This window comes from Crocodylus porosus, unplaced genomic scaffold (assembly GCF_001723895.1).
Source record: "Crocodylus porosus isolate Cpor-Errol unplaced genomic scaffold, CroPor_comp1, whole genome shotgun sequence".
NCBI classification, from domain to species: Eukaryota; Metazoa; Chordata; order Crocodylia; family Crocodylidae; genus Crocodylus; species Crocodylus porosus.
The window spans coordinates 51434341-51448760 of NW_017728948.1; positions in this window are offsets into that span (position 1 = coordinate 51434341).

The following is a 14420-nucleotide window of genomic DNA, read 5'->3' on the forward strand; positions in this document are numbered from 1 at the left end:
ATGACTTGGAACTGATCTGACCTGAAACATGAAATATATTAATTAAAAAAAAAAAATTCTGAGTTTGGAGACAGTTAAAAAGCAGGGTCCAAGTCCCAAGTAGTCATTAGGCTGGGATCTGGTCTCCTGGGTCTTTTTGTGCCAGTAGCAACAGCTCTCTCTCCTCTGGCATCAGGGATCAACTCCCAAATCTATGAGCCAGTGTCTGGTACTATCACTCTGTTGGGTTTGTTCAGGACTCTGGCCCAGGCTGGGAGAAGTTGGAGAGAAAAAAGGGTAGGCTCTTCCTGTCTGCACCCAGGGTGGGCACTGTCTGGTGTTCTCCACTGTATATCCCTCCTTAGCATACTTGTTTTGAACCTGTGACCTCACCCCCATCTCTGTTTACTTGTTAGTTGTCCCCCAAAATCAATTAACGTATACCTAATAGCCTACCCTTAATAACAGGAAGGGTAACCATTGCTCCATATATATGTCAAATATGTCACCTTATGTGTCAAATAGGCCTGTCTGCACCCAGAGCCCCTCAGACAGCAGTCTGATATGGGACAGGTCTGAAACTCTCTACCCTGAAAGTGTCTCTGCAGCCAGTATTGAAATCAGCCTCTTCTCAGGACCAAGTGACTGCCAGGTGACTAGCCATTTTCACCTGCACAGACCATCTTGGGGAGAAGGTGACTGTAAAAGTCTCTTCAAGTAAAAGTACCTTGAATGTTTTGGAGGGTCTGTCTACACAGCTGGGGGAAGGAGGAAGTCATTCAAAGTGAGAAGCTTTGTTGTTACTGCTTCCTACAAACTGGCAAGCAGTAACAGCATCCAAACAAACAATTAGTTTTTACTTTGCTACCTGTTATTGTTTCTACGGGAGAGTGGGATTTCCTCCAAAGTATGTGCTCAGATGGTGGAGGAGTATCCTGCAGTCCTGATGTAGCTGCTTCTGAGTCCTGTGGGTTGCAGGACTGTTCCTGCAGTGTGTGTTGGGGTCTGACAGAAGGTGCATCTGCATTCTGGGATCCAATTCCAACCATCCTGTGATTTTTCTCCTACCAAGATCTGGCTCTTTGCATGGCTAGTCAACCAGCTGATCAGCCAATATGGACAAAACAGGGCTCGGTACTGTAACTATTGGGCATATGTAGCAGCTTATGCAGGTAGGTTAATAAGTCACTACTAGATGACTGCAGCTGCGCAAGCCAACCAACACACTACTGGGCAGCTTTGGCTGTGGCTTTGACATCTATGGTTACATATTCCCCTAGCCAGGGTCAGCAACCTATGGCCCACAGATGGATCCAGCACAGAAAGAGACTAGATCTGGCCCACAACCAGTGGGGCAACTGGGAGCTCTTGGAGGTTACATTCCAGTAGTCCCAGTCCCCTCATCAGCTGCCTCTCCTAGGAGATATTATTGCTATGGGGGGAAGGGTGCTGGCATATCCAGCAGCCAGAGGGTTAACATAGCCCCTCACTGCCTTTCTCATTGCTGTTGCTGATTGAGGCTGGTGACACGAATTAGTGAACTTGCCTATAGGACTGAGCATCAACAACTGCAGTGGGGTCATCCTGTCTGACCCCCCCCTGCCCAGCAGTAGTGTCTCTCATGCAGGGTGAAGTAGGGTAGAGGGGATGGCTGATAAAGAGACCAGGGCTATGTCTTTGTTGGCAGTGCTCTGGGCGGGGAGATTTGAGGCAGAGGGATTGCCTAGGAAGGGGAGATTGGTGTCACACAGCAATGACCAGGTTGCATGTGGCAGTCTGCTGTTGTTAAGAGGTTGCAAACCCCTGCCCTATGCTACCTGCAGTGGCTCCAGGAGGGAAACAGGACTGAGGACTTTAATGAAGAGAAGAAAGATGAGCCTGAGTAGCTGTTTCAAGAGGGATTTCTGCCATATCTTCACACTGTGCAGAGGTATTTCTGAAATAAGTTGGTAGGAGAGAGTTGTCCTGCAGGCCTGGGATGACTGTTTGTCATTTTTCTGCCTCTGTGGCAAGATGGTTTTCCTCAAAGTAAGATGTGCCTTCTCTCACAAGGCATCACCATGTAGCCCTGTCCCAGGCTAGTTTTTCTCAATTTGTGGTGTCAATGCCACACTACTTAATGTTTCCCTTGAGGGTGTCCGACACACTGGATGCACACCTCGCTAGGGTTATTTGACCCCAGCAGTCATTCCTGCCCAGAGCAGGGGACCTGGACCCAATGATCTCACAAGGTCCCTTCCAGCCCTAAACTTATGTGAATCTGTGTGAATCTGTGACTGCAGGACTTCAGGCTGAAAGGTTATTTTCCTAGAAATCTACAGGAAAGAGCTGCAGTACCCACACACCAACAGAAGAGCTCCTTATCTATTCAGTAGCATGTAGCCATATTGCTGTCTGGAAACTAGCCTCTCCAGATTTCTGTGCAGTAGCTAACCGATATGATGTGGGCTGGTTGATTGTTAGAGTTGTTGTGATGGGGAAGTGATTGTGATTAAGATGTTACTATGCTTGTGGCACTTCCAGACATTTGATGACTTTGCTATTGCAACTAATACAATGAACACTGATGTTCACATTCTCCCTTTTGCTCTGGGAGACTCTATTTACTTCTTATTGGCAATAAGCATCACAGAAAAGACCAGTTTAACACCATCTAAGCAACTGTAGAAAGACAATGAAAAGAGCCTTTGGGTAGTCGAACTGGTAGCTTTCAAGCAATGCCTGCCTCAAGTTTTAACTGCATGCTGTCTGCAGACAGCAAAAATGGTTGCCTATCATCAGTTGAGGCAGGGAGCCAAAGATATTCAGAAAACTTTGAACAGCCTGCTAGACAGGCCTTCCTATATGACAGTCACCAGGAGCAAATTATCCTGGCCACTTTGAGTACCTACTTTGAAGAAAGGGCCTAAGTTTTGAGGTATGTACTTTACTTAACATCTTTTGTAGCCTGTCATGGCTTGTGGGGTATAGTACAAACACAGTTCCTCAGCCTGTTGGGTCATGGGGTTGTTCTGTTTTTGCCTAGTGGTTTCTGTTTAACATGCTCTGCACCCCTGTGAAGTGACGTACTGCTGCTTCCAATAGGTGACAGAAGCAGCACAGTAATTCACTGGTTTCTTTGTAATAAAGAATGCATTGTGTGGATGCAGCTCTTTGTATGCCAGTACAACTTAGTTAAATGTCAAGTAAACCCTAGAGGGGAGACGGATCATTAAATGAGTTCTTTTATTAATCTTGAACATTGTAAGAGAAGAGAGAAGAAAGAGACCACACATCAAGATGTTTACATTTCTAAAAGTATGGTAGATGGACTTTCACTACATCAGAATGCTTCTGGGCAAAAATAAGCTCCTTTGTTTTCTTTCCCTAAAATTGCAAATGCTGTGTAGACAATATAACAGTGACAGTTTGGAAAAAGCTATCCAAGGACATTTTGGATCACATGTTGTTAGTTTTTCCCCACACACAAACCTTAGAGTCACCTTTTCCCTTTCCTCTCTGTAATTGCTCAGGGATTCTGGGGGTTGGAACATGATGGCACCAATTACACATTTTTGTTGAGGAGATCAGAGCTGCCATATGGGAAGGAGTTATCGAGGGGTTCTTGAGGCAAACTGCTGCTCAGAGCAGGAGGAGTTCTTCAGAGCACATAGGAGTGGGGATGATGAAGTTTGAGTCTGGGACTACAGTGGAGCACCAAAGGGAGGTTGAAGGCAAGGTGCAACCTTGATGGAGCAAGCCTTCTGACAGTAATGTTTCTTGTTCATCATCTTCATTAGCTAATTCTGCATTTCCCTGTTCATGTCTGTGGTTTGCTAGGTCCCAGTGATCCCCTTCTCTGCTGGTCCTCTGGTCAGAGCAAGCTCCTTCTCTGGGGCTGCAGAAAAACATTCTGTACCAGCTCTTTGTCCACAGGTAAGCCCTTCCTCTTTGTCTTTTTATCCTTTTCCTTCTCATCCTTGACAGGTCTTCCCCAACCCCAACCCCAACCCTGCCAACACATGAGTCATGTTTCCTTATTTCTCAGAGATCCCCCAAAGTCAGTGAATATTTCTTCACTTGTTCTTTATTCTGCACTCACAATTTTGCCAAATTCGTGGTGATGGATGCCTCAGGTGAGTGCTCTGTTAAGGGAAGAAAAGTTACAAGTAGGCATTATTCCATGGTAGCAAATAATTTTCCCCCTTCTCCCATGCCCCACCTCCAGTTTAAAGATGTGATTCTCTGAGTCTCGTCTCAGTCTTATTGGTAGGCACCCATCAATTCCCTGGATCATGGTACACATAAAAGGTCTAGTTAGATACCTGATGAATCTGTTTGTGGCTGACAAGCCCAATGCAAGAGCGACAAAGCTTATTACAACTTTCACAGATCCATATGTTATCTAAGTTGCAGTTGGATGTTCCCTCCAAATCGGACAGGATTCTATGCGCTCTTACCAGGTTTCTACATTGGTGTTGAATGACTTCATATCATTTTTGCACATATAGTGATACTCCCATAGAGGGTGCCTCTTTCTAGAGCCATCTCAAATATTACTATACAAAATATGTTGGGGGATATGGTTTTGTCCCATTCTCCTGATGTAGCCGATCCATTGCAACCTTTTCTTCTTGATAGTGGTTTCTCAGTGTGTCAGTCCTGCATGCTCCAGTACCTCTGTGTTTGGTATTCTGTCTTTCCACTTCATTTTTAGGATCTTATGCAGACATCTTATGTGGAAGCTGTTTAATTTCCTGATATGCCTAGCATATGTAATCCATGTGTCGAAACCATAAAGCAGAGGTGACTGCATACTAGTCTTGTAAATTCGCACCTCCACCTTAACTAATAGTTTGCTGTTTTTCCATGCATGTTTCTATAATAGCCCCAAATTCTTAGCTGCTTTTCCTATTCTGTTAGTCAGTTCAGTCTGAAGATTAAGTTCCTGCTGTAGAACCCAGGTAGCAAAAACTGTCAAAGACACCATAAGATTTATCATATAGAGTGATGTCAGGTATTGGTTCTTTCAATCCTTGGTACATGATCACAGTCTGCTTGAAAGTAATTGCCATCCCAAAGCATGTACATGATTCAGAAAATCTGCCCAGATGCTGAAAATATTTAGTTGTTTTTCTGCTTTTTCTTCTATGTGCTTTGGATTTTAATGCAAGGAGCTTGTGTCTAACTTATGTGTTTATTGGTAGCAGGAGACCTATCTGACTGTTTGCTGCACAGGGCATATTAGATTGCATTTGTCTTTCATAGGTTAGAGGTCATGGGACAAGCAAGGCCTTGTTACAAAATTCACTGCATAATGCTCTGAATGAATACAATGTATATGCATATGCAGTGCATGGACAGGGTGGGTCTGAGGGGTTCAGGTTAGTACCTGCATATCTGCATTTGGAGGCAGCTATGATGTTGGAAGATCCATATTACCAAACAGCAAAGATGTCACCTATTCATGAAGGAAAGCTAGATATGCCTTGATATTAACCCCTATGGTCCTTTCACAACATTCTCTTTGACTGGAAGAAGAGATCCACCTATTAATAAATGAGACACACCCAGGCTCTGCAGTGCTGCTGGCAGTCTGAGTGGTTTCAAGGAACAATAGCCAGTAGCTGCCAGGAAGAGTGAGGACTCAATGTCCAGTTGTCCCTGCGTACTTAGATTTAAAGACCTCCTGGCTGTTAAGTGCATCTTCATGCATCACAAAATCCTGTCTAGTGTGTAACAGTATGGATAGGTGGCTCAAGCAGTGGCAGAGGTCCAATGTTTGTCATTTGCATTTTTATAAGCCATCTTTACATCCTTCATTTTGAAGTGGCATTAGATGAGATTATGGATGTTGCCCTGCTTGGTGATTATTACTTCAAAAATATCTGTGTTCTGATGTCTGAACTCCAAGGATACTTGATCCTTCCCTGCCTCTCCAAAGGGCAAGGAGCACAGCGCCAGCTGGACATATGACAAGGGGGCTTGGGCAAGGCTAGAACAAAAATGCTAAGTATGCTGACTCCAGGACCAGATAAGCAAAAATGGCCTGAACCTGGCTGCACAGTACTATTTATACAGGGAGTTGACATCTTGGTAACTATGGCCTCAGAGCAGGTAAAGGCACACAGTTAAGCAGCCCAGCCAGGCCTGACTGGGTACAAAGCAGACTAGGAAGGCAGCTGGAGGAATGCCGGAAGAGCTTGCTGTGGAGACAGGACCTAGAGAAATACTACTATAATGTAACTTCCTTCAAGGCAGCTCTACCACTCCTTTTAATATAAATAAAACACCACAGTAAATTGCCAGTCACTTTGTAATCAGGAATGCCTTGTGTGGGTACAGATCTCTTTACATTAATGCAACTTGGTTTAGTATGAAGTAAACACTGTCATGTGGACCAGCTGTAAGATTTTTATTATTTTTAATCTTGAAGACAATAATGAGATGAAAGGAAAAGAAAGAAACCATATCTGGAAATGAAGACGAAAGCAAAAAAGACAGGAAGTGGCCTTGCAGCAGTGCTCTCAAAACTGCCCTAATTCAGTCAAATGTGTATCCTGTGGAATGACTATAAGGTAAATCCATAAATTAATGGGAAAGAAGAATTACTTTTGGAGCATTATGTTTTTTGGGCAACTTTTGCAGCTCAAACTGAGACTTTGGGGAAATATACTGCTAGCACTGCCTGAGTTACCTAATTTAAAGCTAACGTGGGGATGGCTACATAACCTACATACAGTCACAGTTGTGACTGAACTGAACTATGTAGCAGATAGATGCGTGTCTGTCACCACCGCTCCCACCACCACCTTAGATTTCATTATAATCTACAACAGGGAGAAAATAATTGAAACATAAGTTTCAGTATCCCTTCCAAAATGTCTTAGTGCTATAATTTTGGCTGTTGTGTCCATATAAATATTCCGTTCCTATTTTTTAATTTTGCTAAATCTTTCACCTCAGTAACTTCCAATGGCAAGGAGTGCCAGTTGTATTATACTCTGCATGAAATGTTTTTTCTAAAAACAGTTTTGAAGTTGCTAACATTTAATTTAATTATGTATCAGAGAATATTAGTATGTATATTTAAGCATTGGGACCTAGGAACTTCACATTATTGCTAAGGAACAGGGATATGTATGAACTAGGACCTAGGATGCCCTCAGGCAATGCTAGAGCCTCCCCTCTCATTGTTGGCCTGCCATCTGTATATCTAGAGCCAGCCTAGGAAGTAAACCAAGAAGTGCTACTTCAGGACAAAGAGAAACGGCTGACAAAATGATGCTAATATTTTAGGGATGAAACAAGCAAGCTTGTATAAGACACGTAAGGTCTACTGCCCTAAAGGATGATAGTTTGTTTATTATTAATTATGATTAAAGAAATAATTTATTTTAGGCCAAATTATGCACTTAGATAAACATCAATAAGAGCTGTCTTTATGTACTTGATTGTGAAATTTGGCTTTTATCACAGCTTTTTCTAATATATGAAGTCCCTCAGAAAAGGCTGAGGGCTTGCTGAAGCCTGCTCTTGGGAACATCTACATATCCACCTGAAATTTTTACCCATGTCCTCCTTCCCCTACTCCTACTCTTCCTTTCATTATGTTGCATGTTGTTATTTCAGGTGTTCATTCTTTGGGATGGGGCTATATCATGCTACAGTGACACCTTGATTAGGGGCTCTGGGTATTAACAAAAATAAATAATATCAGTTTGCATAAAAGAGAAGAGACTACAATTAGGTATTTACTGAACAATAGAGAGAGGTAGTTGGTTGTGTTAGTGTGAAGTCAGGCAGAAGGTAAAGCACGGTGGCACCTCTACTAACTGGTTCAGAGAAGTATAAGTTTTCATAGGTAATGGCCTAATTCAGATGCTATGAAAATGCAACCCTTCACCTAGGAAATGGATGGCAGTAATAAGGGTTTAGTTCAATTTAGAGGACTTTATATCTCAGCTTGAGCACAAACCCAGAAATTTGGGAAAATAAATGCCACCTGTGTATTCACCAGCATCTGACAAAGTATGTCGTCACCTGCATGAAAACTCATGCCTCTGAAACAGTTAGTCTCTAAGGTGCCACGGTCCCCTGATTTTTACCTACCAATATAGCTTCAGTGGCAAAACTAGTACAATCTTGTTGGGGAGTGCATTCTTCCTCCTTGATAGTACCCCAATAGAAAGCAGTTACCAAAAATGGGGAAGGGGATTAGAGAAGTATGATATTGGGTTCCTCTACACCAGAAGTGACCAAGGTACAGCCCGCAGGCAAGGTCTGAGCTGTGGAGTCTTGTCATCTGGCTCCACAGGCCAAATGGTGCAGCTCCATCTGCCAGCTTGAGGGCAGCAGACTGGCCCCATATGCCCTTCATCTGGCCTGAAGACCAACCCTGCATATCACTTTTCTGGCCTGCAGGGCCAGTTGATTTGAACACCAGTGCTTTACATTAGCCAGCATAGATGAGTCTCAACTAAATACACTCTATACAAGTTCCTAGTAAGAATTCTGCCTGAGTCAAATTGCAACACAGCCCTCAGCTCTAGTTTAGTTTGAGTTGTGGTTTAAAAGTCACAGTCTTGTCCTGTTAAGGTAACGTGGTAAGCATGTTTGAAGAGGCAAGGTGTCCTTCCGGCTAAAAAGCAAGTTTAATAAATCAGTCTTTGGGCAATCACTGAGCAGGATGGAAGTAATAATTCATTTCTGAATTCTGCATATCTGGAATTACATCATTAAGTTTGCTCTAATTGCACCATATTTAAAATAAAACTGTTGAGAAAAGAGTTACACCCAGTTTTTGGTTTGCCCATAAAAGAAACTAAAACTGAAATCTAGGTGGACAAAGCATACTTTTAAATTTCACCCAGACTAAAACATGAACCCCTGTGTAGGTCAGGAACATAAAACAGGTAATAGTAAAAGCAGCTCTAACACTGAAATTAACATTTTTCTTGATGTGCATGATTATCTTCTCATTTACATAGGGTTGTAAAATGGTATCACATTGATGTAAATAGAAGGATGTTTTGGATTATTGTAATTAGAGAAGTGCTAAACCCAACCCCCCAAATTTAACAAGAGGGATAGGTTCTGAATGTATTTATACCTGTGTATATCTAATCTAATTTAACTGAATGCAGTGAAGTTTCTCTGAATTCACATTGTGGAACAGATCAGAAATGGCTTTTAAAATAAGCACTCATTAATGAAACTTCATTATATTTAGTGTATCTTGGCATAACTCCAAGACAGAAAATTAAATATCTTATGTCTGGCTGATTTCTGCTAGAATACAACCACAGTAACAGCAGTCTGCACTCCAAAGTAGTTTTGCATGTGACCTTTTTCCTTTCTTCATATATCCAGCCAGGTCAGCTTAGGTTAGTAACAATGTTTCTGTTTTTGACAGTCATTAATGTCACCATTCATTTTCAAAAGAATTGAAACCAAAGGGTGTTTTTACACGTGCTTCCGGGGTAGGAGGGACGTTTTAATTAGAATGGCTCTGAGAGCATCTCTAATTAAAGCGCCTGGAGTGTCTCATATATCAGCATCCCTGAGTTTCAAAATGGTGGTGGGAGTACTTTATGTAACACTCTCAAGAGTTAACTAGAGCAAGCTTTAGTTAAAGTGTCCCCACCACCGTTTTGAAGTGCAGGGATGCAGATACATGAGATGTGAAGGCTAGCTGGAACGTAGTAATTACCATGCTCTAGCAGATTTGATTAATCAAGTTTGCTCCAACACACTGTAGTTACAGGGCGGTGGAACAGCCTCCGAGCTCATGTACAGATACCCAAAGGTACTGATTTCATTAAAAAAAAAAGATCAAGTGCACTTGCACAAAGATTGACTGATATCAATTCTACTTCCTAAATGATGACAATTGGTTAAGTGTGGCCACAAAGTCAACAGACCAATCTACGTCTAACTTGTCCCTCAGCAATTCCATTGACTTCTGAGAAATTAAATGGCCATACTTTTTGGTCCCCACAAAACTAGTCTGAGGGTGTTCTTGACACAGATAATTCAAAAGTTGTGGGTCAGAACTCTGTATCAGCTTGAGTCCTCTCTTTCTCACACTCTAGTATTTCAAAAGAATCCTAAAGCTGAGCTAAAGGGTCAGATGGGGAGTCTCCCAGTGGTATGAAGCCAGCATAAACAGCTGGTTTTGTGCCAACTAATCAATTGATCAATCACAAATGTAAGTTACACTTCAAAGCTGACAGAAATCGTTTCTCTTTCAAGTCCAACATTTTTTGCAGTTCTTTTTGAAATAACCAGCATAAACTGGTTTGGATTGCAAACTATTGGGGCAGGATTGTCTTTCTAATGTTTGTACAATGCCTAACAATACGGCCCAGTTTTAGTTAGAGCTTTTGGGTTCTACCCTAGTAATCAACAGGCACGTCTACATCAGACATTTACTGTGAAGTTGCCTGCAGCAAATATCTCACATCTACATGTGCAATGCTATTAAGCTGCAGGAAAATAATAAACTCTACAGCAGGGTAGTGCCTTGTAAATACAAGTACTGTCCTACTGAAGAGTTATTTAGTGCACAGTAACACATGTGTAGACCCGGGAGTAACTTGTAGCCGGTCAGCCCAGCAGCAGGGAGCCACACCCTTGCCTGCTGCTTAGCCACATGGCTCAGCAACTGCAGGAGCGTCATGGCCAGGCCAGCTCCTAAGCTCCCCAACAGAGCAACCCACTGCCTGGGCCTAACAACTGATGCCCAGGAAAAAGCCAACCTATTAAATGGGTACTTTGCATCGGTCTTTCATCAGTCCCATGGGACACCCATGCCCACTACGGGACAGGGAGGTCTGGGTAAGGAAGATCCCCTGCCCTCCATTAATGCTGACCTCGTGAAGGAACATCTTAAGAAGCTGGATACCTTCAAGTCAGCTGGCCCTGACAATCTACACCCCAGTGTACTCAAGGAGCTGGTGAGCATCATAGCCCAGCCCCTGGCACCGATCTTTGAAAATTCCCGGTGCCTGGTGAAGTGCCCGAAGACTGGAAGAAGGCCAATGTGGTGCCTATCTTCAAGAAAGGGAGGAAAGTGGATCCAGCTAACTATAGGCCCATTAGCCTGACTTCTATCCTGGGGAAGATCTTACAAAAGTTTATTAAAAAGGCCATCCTTAATGGACTGGCTGACGCCAACATCCTAAGGGATAGCCAGCACGGATTTGTTGTGGGTAGGTCTTGCTTGACCAATCTCATTTCCTTCTATGACCAGGTGACCTATCACCTGGACAAGGGAGAAGAGATTGAATATATCTTGACTTCAAAAAAGCCTTCGATCTGGTATCCCATGATCACCTCTTGGCGAAACTGGCCAATTGTGGCCTTGGGTCCACCACAATCTACTGGCTGGGAAATTGGCTCCGTGGTCAGATCCAGAGGGTTGTAATTAATGGCAGTCACTCATCATGGTGTCCTGTGACCAGTGGGGTCCTCCAAGGCTCTGTGCTTGGACCCATATTGTTTAACATTGTTGCAGGGCAGTGGAGTGCCCTGTTCCTAAAGAAGGACAGGTGTGGGTTGCCGGGACAACCCCAGAGGTCAGCTGACCAGAAGGGGGCAGGGCCTGGCCTTTATAAACAGCCTAGGTGGAGGCCAAGGGGCAGTTCCCTTCTGGCAGCTGTGAAGGAGAGAGCTCTGCCAGGAGTAGGCAGAGGTGGGAGGCCTGATGACCGGAGCAGTTCATGGGGTGAGAATACCAGGCAGAGGAGCCCTGGCAGAGATGGAAATAATGATGAGCCAGAGGGCTTTGGGTTTATGTTTAAGCCAGGAGGCTAGAGTTTGAGTTGGGGCCGATTGGCTGAGGGTTTTTGTTTGTTGTTACACCGGAGGGCCAGGTGAGGCTGTAGGGGTTGGAGGAGGCCTCATGGGAGCTCCCCAGTAGCCTGGGGGTTCCTGGCACCAGAGAGGGTGCTGTGTTTTGGGGGTTGCATAGACCCCGGCCCAGTGGGGCTGTGTTGTGTGGGACGAGGAGCCCAGTGCGGGTGAATGACCCAAGAAGGTGGGTCTGGGGGCCAGGCACGGCTACAGCCCCCTGAGCCCCAATCACGGGAATTGTGAGGCTAGGCCCCAGGGGAGGGCGAGAGCAGTGCAGTGAGCCCCAGGGAGGGCAAGAGCATCATGGTGAGCCCCAGGGAGGGTGACTGTATAGCCCCAGGGAAGGCAACTGCAAAGTATTGGGATAAGCCCCAGGGAGGACGACGGCATAGTATTGGGATAAGCCCCAGGGAGGGCGCACATAGGCCCAGTGCGGGTGCGAGAAGAAGCCCGGAGAGGGTGAGAGACTGAGTAGAAGCCCCAGGGAGGCCATACGGGAACAAGGAGCCCCAGGGAGGGCATACTGAGAAGCCCCAGGAGGAGGCGAGCGCACAGAGAAGTCCCAGGAGGGGTGAGCACACAGAGAAGCCCCAGGAGGGGGCGAGGGCTCGGCAGGGCTAGCGTAACAAGGGTAGTTAGACCTAACAACGTCCGGGACATCCGAGAGGCTTGGGGCATGGTATAAGGGGAGGTAGGAGCCATGTGTAGTCCTGTGGCAGGAGTGCACAGAATCAGCAGTAGACGGGGTACCTGCGGGAGTACGCCCAAAGGGTACCGTGTCCAAGGGGGAAAAAGGCAGCCTCCCTTACAATACTTTCACCATCAAAGTCGTGGCGGGCGAGATAATGAGGGTGCATGGACACCCACTTGGCTCGGTAGGGGGCGCCGGGAGACATCACAGCCGCTTCTAGGTCCCCGCCCTGTGACAAACATCTTCATTAATGATGTGGACATTGGAGTCAGGAGTGGACTGGTCAAGTTTGCTGATGACACCAAACTTTGGGGCCAAGCATCCACGCCAGAAGACAAGCAGGTGATCCAGGCTGACCTGGACAGGCTCAGCAAATGGGCGGACGAGAACCTGATGGTGTTTAACACCGAAAAATGCAAGGTTTTCCACCTTGGGAAGAAAAACCTGCAGCATCCTTATAGGCTCGGCAGTGCTATGCTGGCTAGCACTACGGAAGAAAGAGACCAGGGGGTCATCATTGACCACAAGATGAACATGAGCCTGCAATGCGATGCTGCAGCAACTAAAGCGACCAAAACGCTGGCTTGCATCCATAGATGCTTCTCAAGCAAATCCCAGGATGTCCTTCTCCCCCTGTACTTGGGCTTGGTGAGGCCACAGCTGGAGTATTGCATCCAGTTTTGGGCTCTACAATTCAAAAAGGATGTGGAGAAGCTTGAGAGAGTTCAGAGAAGAGCCACGCACATGATCAGAGGTCAGGAAAGCAGACCTTACGACGACAGGCTGAAAGCCATGGGACTCTTTAGCCGGGAAAAGGGCAGGCTCAGGGGTGATCTGATGGCCACCTGTAAGTTTATCAAGGGTGACCACCAGGATCTGGGGGAAGGATTGTTCACCAGAGCACCCCAAGGGATGATGAGGTCGAATGGTCATAAACTACTGCGAGACCATTTCAGGGTGGACATAAGAAAGAATTTCTTTACTGTCCGAGCCCCCAAGGTCTGGAACAGTCTGCCAGCGGAGGTGGTTCAAGCACCTACTCTGAACACCTTCAAGAGCAAATTGGATGTTTATCTTGCTGGGATCCTATGACCCCAGCTGACTTCCTGCCCTTTGGGCAGGGGGCAGGACTCGATAATCTTCCAAAGTCCCTTCCAGCCCTAATGTCTATGAAATCTATGTGCCCCCTTCAATCCCGGAGCTGCCCAGGCCACACTGCTACTACCATCCAGATCGCAGGGCTGACCTTGGCAGCTGCAGCCACATCCTGGAACTCCTGTGGTCTGCTGGGGGGGCGGGGTGAGGTGAGGCAGAGCAGGGCAGGAGCAGTCGTGGCCTAAACTGCTCATCCTTGGATCAGTTTGCTGCTGTCCCAGCCACACATGTAGATGCTGTTCCCAGGAGTAGTATACTGTGAAACAATTTGCTCCACAGTTTATTCAGTCACATTAATTGCATGGTGTGTAGACGTGCCCAATGATAAGTAGGAAATGCTAACATTGTCTATGAATGGCGTCACCCATTCCAGTCATGACTACAACCTAACCACAAGATTTCATAGTTGTTAGGGGCTAGAAGGGACCTTTAGAGATCATCAGGTCCAACCCACCCTGCACTTGGGCAGGAAAGACTGCTGGGATCAGATGACCCCTTTGAAGCAGGGAAAGAGGCACATGTGGGAATGAAAAAATGTTCCCCACGCTGCAAAGTTGCAATACGGGGAGAAAATTAGACCCCTGGATATCCAGGGGTCTAAAAAAAATGCTTTGCAGAAGAGCGAAGCAAGGCACAGTCCCAGAGTAGGGAGTTGCAGGGCTCCAGGAGGCACATACAGGACCTGTGCCTCCTGGAGCCCTGTGACCCACTCTGGTGCAAAGCCGGACTAGCGAGCCACACGGGGCTGGCCCAGGTCCCA